The sequence below is a fragment of the Aythya fuligula genome, chromosome 6 (genome assembly GCF_009819795.1).
Source record: "Aythya fuligula isolate bAytFul2 chromosome 6, bAytFul2.pri, whole genome shotgun sequence".
Classification (NCBI taxonomy): Eukaryota; Metazoa; Chordata; class Aves; order Anseriformes; family Anatidae; genus Aythya; species Aythya fuligula.
The window spans coordinates 37,044,687-37,060,370 of NC_045564.1; the positions used below are offsets into that span (position 1 = coordinate 37,044,687).

The 15,684-nt window shown below is 37.7% G+C and overlaps 1 protein-coding gene across 7 annotated transcripts in view; it reads left to right on the plus strand.

Moving 5' to 3' along the window:
* MBD5 (methyl-CpG binding domain protein 5) overlaps positions 1 to 15,684 on the plus strand; it is a 126,123-nt gene that overhangs the window by 66,450 nt on the left and 43,989 nt on the right. For all 7 annotated transcript variants that reach the window (XM_032189794.1, XM_032189795.1, XM_032189796.1 and 4 more), the window contains exons 3-4: positions 1,468 to 1,602; positions 6,250 to 6,441. The gene's annotated coding sequence lies outside the window, so the exon portion shown is untranslated. The remainder of the gene's footprint in view (positions 1 to 1,467; positions 1,603 to 6,249; positions 6,442 to 15,684) is intronic.

Consider the following 15,684-nt stretch of genomic DNA (forward strand, 5'->3'; position numbering starts at 1 on the left):
TCAGTAATGAAGCAAGATTATCCATTTCTAGCAGCTTTAGGATGGCTTCCATCAGGTACTCAGAACACATTTTTAGGCATCCTTACCTACTCCTTGGTATGATAACAGTTAAAATTTAGAATTAAGATCACATATTTGGAATATGCAGACAGCTAACTATCACTTAAACGATGAAATAATACACCAGAGCCCTACTGTGAAGCCCAGGGAAGGAGAAGACATTCTCAGAAGCGCAGTATTTTAAAGTAAAATGACTTAGGAAACGGATCGCATTTCCCTGGCTATCCGTCCCTGCGTGCGGCTCCTTCCCGCAGCCAGCACCAGCCTCCAGCCCCAGAGATTAGGGCACCGATCTAGGTTAAGACTAATCCGGCAGAAATACACAAATCGGCTCCCTTATCTGATTCTCTGGAGCATCGGTAGCGGGCGAAGAGAGGGAGCAGGATCTGCAGCAGGAGGAGCCGCCTTGCGGAGCCCTCCAACGGGTAAGGAGCTACCCGCTGGGGATTTCCTGCTCCGCAGCATTCCAGAAAATGAAGAAAATGGGGAAAAAAAGATGGTGTCCAACACCTGCCATGGTGCTGACAGAGCCCAGGTGTAAGCCAGATCTTCAGGATGGATGGATGGAGCTGCCAGATCTGCGCTGGGGAAGCCTGAAGATGCTGTGACCCATCTTGTTTGTCCAAACACAGTCACGCAGAGACAGTGTCACCACCTCTTTATGCTGGTTTTAAGAATAAAGTTGAGTAAACGGCCGTGGTTAGGCTGAGCTTTTGACTTTCAGTCATGTATTCAAGTCATAGAATTTTTTGTAGCTGTGTTTGTTGTAGGGAAAGAAAAGAAACAGGAAAATGCCCACAAATCTAAAATCTATGTTCCGTTGTGTCCATGGTACCCCATTTTTTTAATGTTAATTTTTATATGTGTGAGCATGTGCGTGCATATATGTGTATATAAATAAGATGTTGATTACAAACACTTGCTGTCATCTTAACAGTTCTAGGTTTTTGAAGTTTTGGGGGTAGATCTCCTCAAGAACATCAAATACTAAGTCCATTTATCCATTCTGCAATGACATAGATGCTGTTTCTTTAGCTTTAGATTCTGTGGAAGCGTAACACAATGGAGGATAGAGCCAGTCTGCCCTACCCTTGGACACCAGTGTGTTCTTGTGGTTTTGCATTTTATGGTCGGTGAAGAGGGTATCTGAGAATACAGGTGTGTTTCAGACCAGGTTAGATTCATTTATTTTGAATCAGACTTCGGACTCTACCTTTCTTCACTGACTACTGAGGGAGCCTATGTAAACTAACTCATTTTGTTCCGTGTTTGCCTTTGTGACTGTCCCCATGGTTTTTGTGTGGTGAAGCAGTCTGTTAGAGAAGCCATGCAGCCTGTATTGAGTACAGGTATACTTTGTCTTTCTGCAGATCTTGTTTTATTAAAACATGGTTTATTTTATTGTAGGAAGAAGAGACTTAATCACAGCATAACAGGCAGAGAAACGTAAAGGCTTGAAGAAACAATACTTCACTAATTCTTTCCAAAAGTCAAGACCCACCAAAATCTGCTGAATTCCTCCACCAGTCTTCCGGATTTGAGGTACGTGGATTCCCTCGTTCCTACTGTTTCTCTTCTGGTGACATATGCATGGGTAGCAAACAGTGATAGAAATTTTAGAATTGTTACAATTTTCCTCTGAAGAAACGTGTTTACGTTGTACTTGTGTACTGCACACTTTGTTTCTTTGGTTCTTTGGCGTGACAGGAGGAAATGCTGGACTTCCAGTAGGCTGATGGTATAGGCAGCATGGTTTATCTGGTGGTGTTGGTGTTGACAAGCAGTGCCACTGCTACTAATGTCACGTTCATTTTTGGTGTTACAGAGGATACCCAATTACTAAATAGCATTTTGTGTGACTTTACCAGTTAACAAAATAAACCCAGCTATTATGGAAGGTGAAATCATGCAGGATCGGATGAGATGCTTGTAACCAAGTCTCTAAGCTTCTGACAGATTTTTCCAGCATGAAGCCCATGGCTTTGGTTTAGGATACACTCTTTTGGAGGAACATTTCTCAGTTATACCACAGGGTAAATGGAAAGAAGGCATGAGAGTAAGAGAGAGCCAATAAACAAGCTGACTGCTTCGGAAGACATATAGTTAAAACGTACCTTAAAAAATGAAAGCAAACTGGCTGAGTGCCATTCTTTTTCTCTACACTTTCCTGACAGTGCACAATTGAAAAGTTCCTGAGTTTGTTTCTTTTACTGGAAGATCATTTTTTGGGCATTTTTCATTTCGTTTCATGAAAAGTAGAATGTCTTTAATTTTAGATACATCGAATACCATAGTTGTAAGAATATTGTATGTATCTTAAGAGATTAGATGGGGACAGGATTTTTTTTTAATCTGTTATCACAGACTTGTTATGTAAATAGAAAGCTCAGAAGCAAACGAGAAAGCACATTCACTGAAAAAACAGATGGCTTTTCCCCAGCAATACGTCCACCATTAGATTCCTGCAACTTGGTGAGAACTCACTGGAAAATTTATTGTTACGGATATGCACGCAATAGAAAAAATAAACATATTGCAGTCAGTGTGAAAGTCCTATACTTATCTCTGAATGATAAAAATAAACTGGTCTCTTCATGCGTGGCACAGTGCTGACTATTTAATAAGGGCTAGGACGGTCTGTGACAATCACTGTCTTAACATTAAATAGCAGATTTCCAGAACTGTAAGTGCTTTATTCAGTGTCAAGTGTCCATTTTTTAACAGAATAAAAAGAAAAATAAATCAATCCCTTACAATTTTTACAAATAATTGTTTTAATTCTTTATCATGAAACTTGATTTCTCCTAGTAAGCAAAGAAGGATCAAGAGGCTGGATAAAGAGAGAAAGAGAGCAAGACTTTCAGGAGGGGAAAAGCAATATAGAGCCTGTTGAATTAGCCACAAAAATTCTCTCAACTCACCACATAAGACCCTTTTGAGGGTCATATAAGACACGGCAATGTGCGCTGAGTGTTTGTAAAACTGTTCTCTGTAGCTAGTTAGCTATGTCTGTGATACTATTACTTTGATGCTAGTGGGTTTATAAATGAAGTAGGTATACTAGAGGTAATTTTTAACCAGCAGAAACTTGAGTTACTTCTTTGCTTACACATTTCCATGTGTTCAGTACAGACAATTCTTATAATTAATGAATTGTTACTATTTTATTCAGATACTATAAGTTAAAAACCAGGTAATTTATTTGAATTCATTTTAGTAATTCTTTTCTGTCGATTTTCTGAGGCCTCTTTTAGAAGCTGCTTTTACTGATGCTACTTAAATCTCCAGCACTGTCCACGTGACCGGGTTATTTTAAGCCCTGGTATGACATAGGTTTCATTGTTGGGCTGTTTCATCCATCTATTGGAATTGTTTCCAGTAAATTAGTTTTACATTGTTTGCTGTGATTATGCTGAAGGGAAGGCCTTTACAACAACATCTCATATCAATACCTTTCGATGTGTTTAAATTTCATAGTTTTACTACGGATATAGTATTCTTCAGATAAAATTATTAATCTAAAATATATTTCTGTGCAAATTCTTTAATGCAAAGTTTTACCATTTTTCTGTTTGTTTTGATCCTGTAAGAGCTAGCTGTGTTGCAAAGCCATGAATTCTTAGAGCATTTATCCCTCGTGTTATGAATAAGAAGAAATGGTGCTGGTTTGTTTGCTTCAAATACTCCATGCAGCTTTCATACAGAGGAAATTACGTACAGAGGAAACAAGTTAAACTTGGTCATTTCTAAAATTAGCGAAGAAATTACATTTAAATTGTGCCATTTATATGTCAGATTTCAGTATTTAGAATTTGTGAGTGATTTAGAAAACGTTGGCGCTTGGTTTCTTGATCAGCTCACAGCAGCAGCTCGGGCCCTTTGCTGAGAGCCCCACAACGTGAGTCCCGTGGAGGCTTCAGAGGAGAAAGCTCCGTGCCTTCGTGAGATTTGTGTCTGTCCCCAACATCCTCCTCCTTTTGTGCAATGTCTGACTTTGTGTCTCCTTCACTGCAGCTCTCCCCATTGACTGCCCCAGTTCCTCACCCACAGATGCAGTAGCTTTTTCCAGTCACATACATTACATATTTACATCCCTATGATTCCTTGCCTTTATAAAGTCACATTGTGCTGCTTTGTCTGTTTTAAGCCCTTTTAATGACAGGGAAGAGGCTTTATTTTGCTAATAGCAACAATATTAATTTTGTTATTATGTTTTATTATTCATCCTTCATTTTAATAACAGATATGGAGTGGATAATCTGGAAACAAGTAACTGCTGTCATTTTTTTTGCCAGTTTTCTTTATCTTTAGGCTTTGTAGAAACAAAAGATGGAGACGAAAGCCTGCTTTGTCTCAAATTGTTCAAAGATAACTTTTTATCTGGTTCCTGGTGCTCAGGGACTGGACTGCAGATGTTGGCCTCGTAGCCACCACCGGTGTACCTTGTTAGCATTCTAGATAAATAAAAACGTTTGGTGTTAAGAACATTTAAACCCTGTCACGTTTGGAAGCATTAACTAGATGGTGCTTAAATATGAAAGGTGTCTGGGGCCCCCATCATTAAGAAATCTGAACAGTAAGAACTCGGTACAACATGCATTTACAAGTTTATAGGGCCGTCATTTCCAGATGATACTCGTTACAGAAGAACTCTAGGAAGTTGATCGTTTTCCTTCTAACTAGTTTGCATATGAAAAAATAACACTGGTCCCTAAATGCTCTACTGGGTTGGTAAATGCGATGCTGGAAAAAAAAATAAATAAATTGTTACCTATTTTCACGAGATGTTGTGCCCTGACTTTGCCCTGTTAGGTGTTGATCAACTGATAAGTCAATTAAATTATGGCTACTAATGATGCCAGTAAAAGCTAAAGACCAAGTCATCACTGAGACAGCAAAAAATGGATTTGCCTATGAACTTTAAGATATTTTAAGTATCACAGTAAATGCTGTATGTGGTACTTGCTGCCAGTGCTCTTTCTGTGACTTACCTGCTTATATCCAGTCTGTGTGGCCGATCTGAAACTTTGGTTACACACTTTGTATAAATGTTTTTTTTTCTGTTAGGGGAAAATGTTTTTTGCAAGACCTTTAGTGTGATGACAAATGTCTTTGAGAGGGATTCCAATTAAGTGATTCGTAAATCAGAGCAAATTCTCCAGGCATTCTGTAGGATTCACAAATCATTGATTGGCCGTGTTGCATCCATGTGCATGGAAGACTTTTTCAAAACACATAAATGCTTTGACGTGTAAAATCCCCTACAATTCAGAATTTGTTAAAAGTGTTTTTCTGGTCTGTAATAAGGCTCTTACATAGTCCTCAGTGTTTCAGGTATAACACTGGAAGGGCCAACATTAACTCTTGGTCATGTCTTTAACCTAACGAGCTCCAATCCATTTCACCTCTAGAAGAACTAATTAATTGACTTAAAGTCCTGCAAAGATTGTTAACTCCTTTCAGTGTCAGAGAAATTGAAGCTGTCACACTCAGAGCCTAACCAACTGTGCCCAAGTGGGGGACTGGAGGTACATTTTGGTGTCGTTTCTGGAGGAAACGGCTCAACAGCAGCCCAGTGCTTTTATTTGTTACTGTAATAATCCAGGTTCTCTTACAGCTCACCAGAATCTGTGTACTGGTGCAGTAACTCGTAAACAACACTGGTAGAGCCTTTTGCATAGCTATGGCCATTTAGAGCAATCTTACTTTTAAGAGAATCACCGCATTTTTTTATTTTTAGATGTATGCATTTATGAATATATACATTTTTTTATTATTTTTTTTCATGCAGTATTAGCTGCAGTATTGTAACTCTCCATAACCTAGAAGTAGGGACTTCTTGCCCTACTTGTTGAAGGTTTTTAGCATGCATCAGGACAAGCACAGTTGGCTGAAGACATGACCTTCTTTGGATGATACAGTTTCATACTAGTTCTGTCATTATAAAAATCCATATACTCATTTTTATAGATATCTACCCATTCTTGTGGACAGTGAACCATCGTAATTTGGTAAAAAGCATCTTTTTATATCATTTCCAGTCAGAGCCATCCTGGTGTTCTTTAAAAGCAAATATTATCTCGATTTTTGCTACAAAGTAATTGGATAAGGCCATAGAAAGCAATCAGGAGAAGTGAAATAAAAACATTTGCTTCATTCTTTAATTTACATAATGTACTGTTTCAACAGATGTAACGTGGGGTGCAGGAGTTCCTGAGCTGAGGGGTGTACTGTGACAAGGAGCCAGCCTCAATGGACATTGCCCATTATCGAGAATTAAACAGGAGAATATCTAAAGCAAAGCTGAAAGTGCATCGAGAATTGTAAGAGGCCTAAATATCCCCGAAGTAACTAGAAGCGAGACCATGAGGAATAATGTAGGTAAGTATTCCAAAGTAAATCAGGGCATTTCTGAAACTGGGAAACTTTGGGTTTTATTCTGATAGGTTTATGCTGTGGTAGTAAAGATTGTCACAAAATGTATGTCAAGTAATATAATGCAAAAAATATGAGCCAATGGTTAAAAAAAAAAAAAAAAAACGAACAGTAGATGTCTTTGACATTTAATGGTGCTGAAGTAGAAAAGTAAACAAGTTAGCAATTCATATCTTTATATGAGATAGTGCGCCTATACGTGGACCTTTGTGATAACAGAACAAAGAAGAAAAAGGCATTCTTGACCTAGATTTAAGAGATTTTATTGAAACAGCGTATGAAGTACAGTATTTTAATGGTAAGAAAATCATTTTGTGGCAGCGTGATGCATGTGGACTACTAGTCATAATTAGTAGTAATATATTTTGACATAATTAAACAATAGAATTCCATTTATTTGTATCAGAAAATATTCAGCACCATTCTTGACCTAGATTATATTGTAGTAGCAGAGTGGAGCTGCTTTGCCCTGAGATGAAGCCTGAACTTTACAGTGAAATGTAAAATGAAATGTGCTTGTTCTTATACATTTTCATAATCAAAATATAAGGTTATACCATGTCAACAACCAGCAGATGGAGAAAAAGAACGTCCTGGGAAGCTCAAAGAACACACTAGGAAACTGAGCTATAAATAACAGGCTAATTCCATAGCTTTAAGATTGCTCCAAAGCTTTTTTAAATCCCTCCAGAAAAGACTGAAGAGATCCCTAATCTGAAGTGCCCCACTTGAAGAAATATGTATGTTTTTATTTTAAAATAAAGTTCTGTTAATCTACAAGAGATTGTTTGGACATCTTAAAGAGTCAGGGTAGTGTCTGTACCGTACCCATTGCTTCAAAATAAGATTTTTAAACACTTGGCTGCATTTTCATTCTTATCAGTGATTTCTTCTTCAGAGAAAATACAGAATTCTGTCTGATCGTCTCTGAACCAATATGTGCAGTATTCACACAGAATACTTGATGTTCACGACTCATTTTGAATCTCTATTTGTTTTAGAGAGCTGTCCCGTTCAGTAGCAGAATCTAACAGAAGAGCAATCTTCTTAGGTCGGGTTTTGTGAAAATTTGAAGACCTATTGATATTTTGTTCCTTTTTCTTTTCTTTCTTTCCTTAAATTGTATCCCTGGAATATAACATTGTGGCTATATTCAGACATACTTGTTTTTTTTTTCTGGCTTAAATACTTAATACTATAAATTCTTGAAAGCAGGCTTTAAGATTTCGTGGAATATTTCCTAGGACACGTGTCCAGGTACTGAGAGCTAGACTTCGTGCCACTGAGGTCATCAGATCCAGCCCTGCTCAGAGCAGGGCCAACTTCAAAAGGGTTCCCCCGAGCTTTGTCAACTTGAGATTTGCACGTCTCCAGGTTTGAGTTGAGTTTGAGTTGAGTTTGAAGGCTGCAATGAAGTCTTCCTTCATCTCTTCTTGAGAGTCATTATCTTCCATGACTCCTTCGCTCCTTAAAAATGTCTTTTACTTTTCTGCACTAATGTTTTGCTTCAAAAAAGGCTTTAACAATAATACCTTTTTTAAAAAACTTCTGAATTTCTGTTGTATGTTCCCTCGACAAGAGAAAGTTGATTGGAGAGCTTGGAAAAAAACAAAGATCACAAATAGTCATTCCTAAAATGCTGGGAATTTTTACAAACAAGAGTCATATGTGAGGCCCTGCAAGTATTCACCGTCAGTGAAATGTTAGAGTATATTTTGCAGTACTGAACACAGCCCTTTAAAGAAAATTTCTATTTGTTAGAAGAAGGCAAAGCAGAGCAACAAACCAGTGGCAAATCTCGAAAGCAGGACTGATAAAAAGAAGCAGAAAGAATTAGATTGGTTTGTTGTAGGAAGAAAATAGAAAGAACCCTGGACAAAAGGCTTAAAAAATAAAATAAAATAAGCGTTTTATAAAAGCAATGGTAGCAGTTGCTCTGTAGATTTAAAAATAATAATAATAATTTGCACCAAGGCTTTATTTAGACTAGGCATAGAGATAAAACAGTCCAACATTTTCTTTTTTACCTCATACCTGACTGCAAATATGGGTGAAAAACTGAGATACTTTGCCTATAGCTTCCATGAAACCTGACTGGATTTTTTTTTAATGCCTAACGAAGCCGCTTTTGGAGGTGATCTTGGGAAGTGTGACCTTCATTCACTGCCACTGGGCTGACCAGGTTTGCTCACCCAAGATGCTCAGTTTGTGCAGTTCTGTTGACTTGATTGTGGAATGAGATTTGGTTTATTTTCCTGAGAACTTCTTCTATTACAGAAAATCTGCTTTAAGTTACATAGTTTAAGGTATATGGTATTCACGGTATTTACTTACAGCACTTTTAAGAAAGAAAAAAAAAGTTTTTCTTCGATAAAATGCTTTGAAAAGTCCATATTTAAAACATACTGAAATCGAGGTTCAGCAACCCTTCAGTGGTTGTCATTCATTTCCTTGAATTCAAGCTGCCACTGAGATAGTGTGCCCAAGCGTCATGTAAGAAATAAAGACATTTTTAAAAAAAATGAGCTGGAAGCTCTCTGCAGCTTGAAATTCACGTTTCTTAGATTTTTCTGCCAAGAGTTCGTGGCTTTTGCTCGTGATGCTGATGGCTTTGTTTGTTTATAGATGGGTTGGGTTTATTTGTGTGACAGAATATATTTATGTTACCAAATGAAATTCTTTTAATCAAAGTCTAAACATGTTGTAATTAAGAGCTGACTGAAGAATTCTTTGCCTACATGCCTTCCAGTAGCTCCCTTTTTGGAGGATGATGCCAGAATATGTTAAATACCTATGTTATGGACCCGCCTTCTGCGTTTCCACAGACTTTGAACATTTTTCAAGCTTATTCAGAGGATAAAGGCCTGCTTGAGTTCTAACTTGGGATCTGACACAACACGTTGCCCTCTGTTTGGGATGAAGCGGTGCACTTTCTGGATTCTCATCTTTAATGGAGATTTGCTCTCAAACTCCTGCCTGTAGAGCATCCTTACGGGGACATGTGGTTTTGAATTCTGGCTGCCTGGGGTCCTTCACCCTCCTTTTTGTTTGCTCTGCTTTGATGAGCTGGCGCAGTGCTCTTCTCAAGCCTGAATGTGATTCACCCTTTTGTTTAGATCCTCCTGAAGAGACTGAAACCTTTTTTTTTTTTTGTCTAGCTTAGGGTTTGTGCAGTTTATTGTATGTGTAGTAAAATCCGGCTTTGTAGTGCACCAAGTGAGCCCTGGATAGCTGGCAGGGCAGAGCATCCTTGCCTCGTGTCTTGCTCTGCCCTAAACCTAATGATATTGGGAAGAGATGCAACACCCGTCTTTTGTAGTGTTTAACTGTTTGGGACTGGTGAGTAATCGTGCTTCCAGGAAGCCTTTGAGGTTCTGTTCAGTACCTAAACCACTCACTACGGTTTTGCGGAGGGGGAAGGAGGGTGTTTATGGAAAAACCTCTTACATGAAGTATGCTCGACAGTCTAATATCCTTTTGTAGAGGCACAGCATAGTGGCTTTTGTTGATACAAGTCCACATAGCCAAAGGTTTTCAGCAGCAGCAAAAAAATTTGCTTTTAGAAGCCCAAAAGTCTGTTGTGCCTAAAGTAAGGTCCTTTAGAGACTTACTGACAATGCCCAGACTTTTGTCGCAGGTTACAGCCTGGCAACCTGGAAGCTGCATGTTCCCCATCTCGGCGTCCTAAAGTGTCTAAAATCTAGATTTTAGCATAATGCAATGGCAAAACTCTTACTTGGAAAGTTTCACGACACCTGTACTAAGTAGAGAATAGAATTGAATGCTTTTTATTATCATAAAAACAAATGTCTCGTTTTCTAGGAGCCAGACTGGTCTTCACAGTTAATGGGATAATGCAATTTATCCTTATTAAGGTGTCAGCGTGAATACGTCTGATAATTGTTCTGTAAAATTTCAACCAAAAAAATATACAGACATTAAGATGTTGATACTTGGCTCATCTTAGCAGGCTAAATATACCTTGCCATTCTTAAATGTAAATCTGAGCGTAGGGGATGGTAAGCCTATGAGTCAGAATCCCTAATAGAGCAGCCTGGAGAGGATAGACACAGATACGGGGTGTTCCCATCTCTCCCCGGGACAGCAAGACAGGAAAGAGGTTTTTGAGTCACAAAATACAAAATATTATTGGAAACTAATGGCATGTGCACACTGTTGCTGAAATACAAAGTGAACTTTAATAGAGTGCTTTATGAAAGAAAAAAATGAAGTTGTATATTAATGTTTTCTTAAACATTAGTTTATCTTTTCTATGCTTATGCTGGGTTTTCTGGAACTGTGCACAAAATGCAAAGTGCAATCAGGTCTTCATTGCAGAATTTCAAAGAAACCTCTCCAATTAGATGTTTGTAAAGTTGAAGGAATGACAAAGACTCATTTAACACTGAACTCTGAGCATCACAGGAGGACCATATAGCTTATCTGCACCTTCAACTGGTTCTTTGTTTTTCAGCTTGGAGTGAACAAGATGATAATATCCACCTTAAATCTAATGCTTAATGAGGAAAAAGGTCAGGCTTGCTTTTATTAAAAAAAAAAATCCTGTATCTTTCTGTAAATTAGTATATTAAAAAGTACTTCAAATTTGTATTAATTCATATTTATTAGATAACAAACCACATGTAAGGTTTTAATATTAGGGTAAGAAAGTGTATTTTTAAATTGAGTGGTGCAGTCGTGAAAGCGTTGACTCAGACTAGCGTATGTAGAAAAAGAAGCTATATAAGGAAAGGTCATGTACACAAATCTTCATAGAGATTCACTTCAAAATTATTAAGCTTATAATTAATGCACCTCTTGTATATCAATAAAGAAATATTTGTCACAATTTTCATGGAGCGAAAGCATTTAAAAGGATTAAAATCACCCACTATTTTTTTCTGTAAATATCCTTAAACTTCTGAGTGCTCTTTTAGAAAACAGAGGAAGTCTTTTAATACAGTCTATCTCATAAATAAAACAGTGGGGCCAAATTCTCCAAATACTTACACATTCAATTAGTATATCATTGAAAGACAGTGAGTAATAATCCACTAATGCTAGAAGGAGATTCATATATCAAATCGTACAGGTTTGTAGCACACCAGATTTCAGAGAGGCAGCCGAAGCTTTCAGGCGCTATTATGTTTATGCCAGATAATGCTGTAGTTTGCATTAAGGTGTCAGAATAGCTGATTTTTATGCTATCATATTTTTTTAATATCTTAAGAGTGTTTTCATGAGGGAAATTGCTGAGTAGAGATTCATACTTCAGTAAACAATTTTAAAAATGGCATTTGGAGAAAAATTCCATGTGTCTAAAAATAGTGCAGTCATCTGACTTACTACTTGGAAACAAAAGCATAATTTACAGGTTTAATTTGCAATCCTACTATGTTCTGACATTCTCTTGCAAGAAACTTGGTCTGAATTATTCAGCTGATTTAAATATTGCTGTGTCCTGAACTTCAAGTGTCTAATACAAAGTAAGTTTATCTAGTTTATTGAAACCGCTGCATTTAAGATACGGGAGTCTAATTTTCATTTTTACCATTTATCGCTGTATTTTTGATGTCACATTGCATAGTCACTGGAGATTGGGGCTAATCTGGATAATTATTGTGCCAGCAGCTCAAAGTCTTTCACCATATTTTCAGCAGCCATATTTTTTCCCTTTTTTTTTTTTTTTGACGGCAAATCTAAAAATCAATTTGAATTTTCATGTTCAGGATTTGAAATGTTTATTTTTAAATATATATAAATATTTTTAATTAACTTTTTTATAGATGCCTAGTTCCCTAATAAGCAGTAAATAATTAACATATAGCAAAGCTATCAACTAGAACTGAACTTACTTTTATTACCTGCTTATTTTATTATCTGATCTTATTTTAAATACCCTGAGAATGTTCTGTATCAGATGTTCCTGAAACTCACGTAATCTTCATTATAAAAACTGTTATAAAAATATATGTAATAACTTCAGATTATTTTGAATCCTAAAACAAGGAGATGGAAAGAACAAAGTTGTTTGTTGTTCATGTTCTCAGATCTTCTTTTGAAGTGATTTTAACTTTGGCCAGAAACGTTAAAATATTTGTAGCTCTATCATTTGATAATAATCAATGTGCTGCCATTAGAGCTTTGAGTTTGTTAGTTTTAAATTCCATATTATTTTGTATGGCAAATGAAAATGTCTGCAGCAGTAATTTTCTAATGAATGTGCATCATGTTAGTGAGAGAGATCCCGCTGTGACAGAGCACATTTTTCTATTTTAATATCCTATTTTGTTGTGGCAGTTGGTCTTGAAAGGTCTGAATTCTCATTTGTAGACACATTTGAAGTCATCTTTTTTCTTGTTTAGGGGCCTGTTATGCTGCTCACCTTCCATGCTAGACTCTTCTAGAGCTTAATAGTTTGTAGGGAGCTAGCAGGATGTCAGCCAGCGTAGAAAAATGTCTGCGTTATAAGCATGAAAGATTCCAAAATACTAAAAGCTGGAGAAGAATTGCATTGACAAAATCAAAATATTGTACACTCTGACTTTTCTGTGGCAAGATAGGTTTGGAGAGAGAAATTCTTTTCCAAATAAAGCAAAAAGGGGACCCCAAAAAATGGTGTTCACGGTTGCAAAACCGATACGTTAAGTGTGTGTGTGAAGAGAGAAGAAAAAGGACTGAAGAAAAGCTGTTCAGAAAAATAGTTCTGATAGTACGATTTCTCTTTACACGATAGATTGCTTAGTCCTTTAAAATCCTCAGTCAGGAACCATGCCGTGCAAGCCCTCCCTTTTACCTGTTGCCTTGCTTCAGGATATAGAGAAGTAACTGGTTTGATTGGGATAGCTGGAGCTGTATGGCTGCGCATCGAAACCAACCACTGGGAAGTAAATATATGAATGACTTTTGGTCCCATCCTGTCTCCCCAAAAATTGAGTCTGGGTTTACTTTTTCTGGATTTATACTCGCTGAAGCTGGACATGTTTTTCATTATACAAGTTCCTCTGTAGAGTGGCAAAATGGACTGCTGTAATAATATTTCTTCCCTTTCTCCTATTAGCATATAGGTTAGTAATATTCTGCTTCGTGATATTCCCTAAGAAGTTTTTGTTGGTGGTGGTGACGTGATAATACTCCTCTTCTGAATAACTGGGCTATTTTGTATTGCTTGTGTTCATACCCGATATTAGTTTTAATTTTAGAAATAAAAAAAACGTGAATGCTTACATTATTTTGACAGTGAAGTAGGACTATCTCACGTGCACCCAGTTCTGACCTATTTCGCTTGTAGAGAAAGAAATTAATGTGGTGGAAGGCCTGAAAGCATTATGACTGCTGTATCTTTGTCTAGGCTCTATTAAGTGCCCATTGTATTTATTAAGTTCTTCTTGAATAGGCAGAGCCGAGGTTTGAAAAGAAAATCGTTCTGTTGCCAGCCATCTTCTTTGATTGTCTTGTAGCTCAGTTTTGCTTTTTTGTTGAAATGCTTTCCGAGCTGCTAGATACACGTGTAAGGCAGAGGAAGTCACCCCTCCCTCAACAGGACCTGCTTTCTCCTGCTTCCAGTGGAAGTGAAAGCCTCAGCTCCCAGCTCCAGGAGTTACACCCAGATGTGTTTTTAACAGGTACACCTTGAGAAAGTTTCAGGTTTTGTTATTACGCTTGCACTAGATAATGGATGCTAAAAGAATTGTGCTCCTAGCCAATTCAGCCATTGCCTTGGACACCTCTAATGGCACAGCTAACCCTCAGAAGCTGAGGGTATGTTACAGCTCAGTGGACTCACCCTTTTACCTGCACTCTGAGCCCTGGCAGCACGGATATCTCTCTGTGCAAGGGCTACAGCTTCTGGGGAGTTAACAGCGTGCTGGTCCCAAATACTCCAAAGAAAAATGCTCATGTCGTGTGCCGTTCATGATCAGCTAGAACCATGAACATACATCACGCTTTCTCCATGAGAACCCTTCCCATTTGTCCATGATACAGCAGGAAATTGTTTTTTTCCTGTAGATCCCTAGGTAGTAGGCCTGAAGGGGCTGCTTTGATCATTGGCTCTGGCAGTGTAAGGAAGCAAACCCGGCAGGGCTGTGCGTGTCCACGTGCAGGTCAGCAAGTCTGGTAAAGCTCGTTGACTGGGGATGCAAGTGCAGTGGTCTGGGCTTTGGAAGATATTTGCTATTTATGAGGGAATCCATCCAACTAGGTGTCATGTTCTAGAGTGGGTAACCCTAAAAAAATGTACAGCCTCAGCACTAGCATAAGCTAGGATTACTTAAGCCTTGTTGGAGCACGCGATGAAGCCGTCCTTAAAGCTCAGATACCATTTTACCAAAGGTAGTTGGATGGTAGCAACAGGTTCAGCACCAGGGCAATTGAAAATGCATCATTTCAATTAAGTCATTCAGTGCAAAACGATTTTCTGGTAGCTTCGATGGAACTCCATCTGTGAGTAAGATGAAGGTACCTTGCTCAAGTCAGAGGCCAGAAAATATCACGTATACTGCAGTGTAATAGACCCAGATACCAATACAAAAAAAGATTGAAGGAAGAAATTTTCCTTTCTACATAAGGTACATTTGTTTGTTGAGTCACTCACATAAAAAAATAGAGCTTCATAAAGTATTAAATTCTAATTAGCCAAGAGAAAGCTTCTTTTCAAAATGTAAAAACATTCTCAAAAAGTGATGAAACATTTGTACCTAATTAAATGACACACGAGAATCCTAATGCCTTTGATAGACTTAAACAGATCAGTAATTAGCAAACGATAACTAAATAAAACCTCATTTTAACCCTGCATAGATTGAAAACAATGCTTTTTAAGAAGCTAAAAACTCCTGGTAGTTCTAAAACCCCAAGACTGTGAGGTGAGGGATTTCCAGTTCTGAACGTATTTTGTAGGTTTTTCTACAGAAGGCTAGAAAGGAAAGCCTGGGAAATGAGATGTTTGGTGTTTGTGTTTATAAGCAGTATGTTTTGTGGATATTCTAGTTGTTTGCAAAACTTTATACCCAAAACCTGTCGTCATCCCGTGAGCAAGCACTTGGTTTGGGCACCTCAGAGAGGTATTCATTTGTCAGGGACCTCTAAATAGCCTCTCTCTGTAATATATGGAATTGTTAAGCTTGCTTAAAGGGTCATTTAAGAAAAAAGTTATGGAGCATTTTTTGCAATATTAGGCTGTCAGAG